The following is a 2977-nucleotide window of genomic DNA, read 5'->3' on the forward strand; positions in this document are numbered from 1 at the left end:
AGCTTTTAGGAGTTCTGTTATTTCAGAAGCCCTGGTCCTCAGTAAACTTCTTTAGAGGTGCCATGTAGTTGAACTTGGAGGACTTTTCTGACTCATCTTTCATGACCTGAAGGTCATCCATGTTTAAAAGCAGCCTAGGATAAGAAATGACTTTGGCAAGAAGTTAACTTACTTTGAGCACTGGCTTTGAGATTTTTCTTTCCAAATTAGATGCCTATGTTGCATAGAGTGATATAAGCAAAGGATGCAGGGAGGACTGGCTTCCCTCACCTGCACTCCACCTTTGGCAGAATGCTGTCAGGACCCTGGATTTGCTGATGCATAGTCCTGCTTCCTGTCAGAGAAGTGCTATTAGCAAGCAGGATAGGCAGGACTCTGCCATACTGCTATCTTACCATCTTACTTCCTGGTGCTGCTGAACCTCTAGACAGTAAAGTCATTATTGTGGGGTTAGAATAGTCCTTATTACCCATGAAAGAGAGACTGTACAGCCGAGGCAAGAAGGGAAACATCTGGAAGCTGGGAGTGCAAGCCATTGCTTCTATACCCACTTACAAATACAGACATCTCAGAAGATGTGTTAAACCTCCATGCAGTGAGAAGGCAGCTCTGACTTACCCTAAGACTTCTGTGTGATCTCATTAGGAAAGGAACCTGGAGGGACTGAATAGTTCTGCGAGAATTAAGGCAATTTAAATGTGTGATGTGGGAGAAGAATAATGAACATTCCATAGCCTCAGGACAAATTAGAACAGTGAGCAATGTGGCTTGTTTTTGACACATGGGATTTAATATAAGGCACAAAATTGTGTATGTAATATAAGTGAAAGATTGTATTGAACACTTTTCCTTGTTTCTCAGCCCCACTTATTTTTTCCATTTCCTTTTTGCCTCTCATTTTTGAGTTTATAATATAATTACATAATTTCTCCTCTCTATCTAAACTTTTCCATATAGTCTTCCTTGTTCTCTTTCAAACTCATGACCACTTTTTGCATAATTGTTCATCTTTAGGGTGGACCTCTTGATATTAGATGACCAACTGGTGTGCTCTTCCCTGGGGAAGATTGCTTCTCCCACTCTCAGCATTCCTTAGTAGTCTTCAATTCTTTGCATAGACTAAGGCCTCAAGGTCTTCTCTCCAACCATTTTGGCAGTCATGTTGGTGAGACTTTCTGGGTGTAGCTTCTGATGTTGCTAGGAGACACAGTCTCACAGGAAACTCCCTGATCCTCTGGCCCTTACAATCTTTCTATGCCCTCATCTACAGTGTTCCTGAACTTCAGATACAAGACTTGGTTTTAGATGTATTCCCTGTGACTGGGCTCCACAATCTTGAATTTTGATTGGTTGTGGTTTTATGTAATGGTCTCTGTCACAAAGAAAACATTCCATGCTGATGGAAGAGGACTCTGCTCCTCTGTAGGCATAAGGACACATATTTAGAAGTAGTGAGGGGTTGCGCTGGTTTAGTAAAGTGGTTCTTGTAGGTTATCCTCAAAGGTCCATGACTTTACTAACCTTTGAGAATTGGTTAGGTTTCTTGTACCAGGCATATTTTCCTCTTGTTGAGTGGGTGAGTCTCAAATTCAATTACTGAGCTATTGGTTACTGCCAAGTTATATGTGCCACTACTGCACCCTTAGGATAATCAGGCCACACTGCTCCTTACTGTGGCTCACAGGCATCATACGTAACTGGGTAGTACTGTTGGTTGCTTTCCTCCTTTGGAACCTTGCATAGTGCATTCTAGTACCACAGAGCCTAGTCCTCAGAGAGAAGGCATTTAAGCCAGTTCCATCTCAGGAGCCTCTAAGCCCTGTGTCTGAAGTGCATGGTGTCTTGGCAATAAGGACTTTATCTTCTACTTCTTGGGAGCAACTGTGGGCAATAGCCTGTTTGTTTGGGGGGTTTCTTCAGCAACCCTGACTGACAATTGGGAAGAGTGTTTCTCATGTCTGGTGTTGAAGTTTTTGTTAGTTGGTCCTTGGATCTTGGAGAGAGCATTGTCGGCCTAGACAAGGATATTTCATTTAAAGAACTTGAGTGTATTTATACACAGACATGTGTATTATAGGGATGTTTTTTAGATAGATAAAATAGAATGATTCCTCATTACTTTTTCAGACATCCTTCCTGTTATTTTACCTTGCTTCCTTCTTCTTCTATATGTATGTCCTTCTGCTCTCTAATTAGGGATGGTCCTTTTTTCTTTTTCATTTAATTAATTAATTTATTTTACCATTGTCTCCATCACATCATGTATACCCAGAGAGTCTCCTCTATACTCCTTCCCTCCCCTTACACCTCAGCACTGCTCCCTTCTACTCCTCTGGTTTCTGCAGTTATTCCAGCAGAGGTACCCACGCCTGAGGGTTGGAGCAAGGAGCGTCTGAGAAGAGAGAGCATGGCACATTTATCTTTCTGGGTCTGAGTTACTTCACTCAATATGATCTCTTCTGGTTTTATCCATTCACATGTAAAGTTCGTAATTTCACTTTTTTTTTACAGCTGAAGAGTATGATATAGTGTATATGTAACACATTTTCCTTATCTATCATCAGTTGTAGGACATTTAGGTTGCTTGTAGTCCTAGCTATGATAAACAGACCAGCAATGAATGAGTGCAGCTGAGTAAGCATCATGGGACTAGGATGCCTAACCCTTTGGTTAGATGTGAAGTCATGCTATATTATGTCATGTGACAGATTTATTGCTTATCTTTTTGAGAGTTCTCCACACTAACTTCCATCGTCAGCTCACTTTTATGTTAGCATTTAGGTGGTGGTCCACCAGTGAGCTCTCACTCAATAGGGACTTGCCATAGCTCTGTTACATCTCTGTAGTATGCACCTTCTTCTTTCTTGACCCAGTGTGGCACATGGGTGGATCTATTGACACAGGTGTTGACATTTTGTCTAGGCTCCGCCCCACAGTTACTTGGCAACAGCCAGGTGTGCCTGACTCACTATAAAAG

General features: G+C 41.8%; 1 pseudogene; it reads right to left on the reverse strand.

The window, feature by feature from the left end:
* Nucleotides 1-22: 22 nt before the first annotated feature.
* LOC110294889 overlaps nucleotides 23-2977 on the reverse strand; it is a 35073-nt pseudogene continuing 32118 nt past the window's right edge.

This window comes from Mus caroli, chromosome 5 (assembly GCF_900094665.2).
Source record: "Mus caroli chromosome 5, CAROLI_EIJ_v1.1, whole genome shotgun sequence".
Classification (NCBI taxonomy): domain Eukaryota; kingdom Metazoa; phylum Chordata; class Mammalia; order Rodentia; family Muridae; genus Mus; species Mus caroli.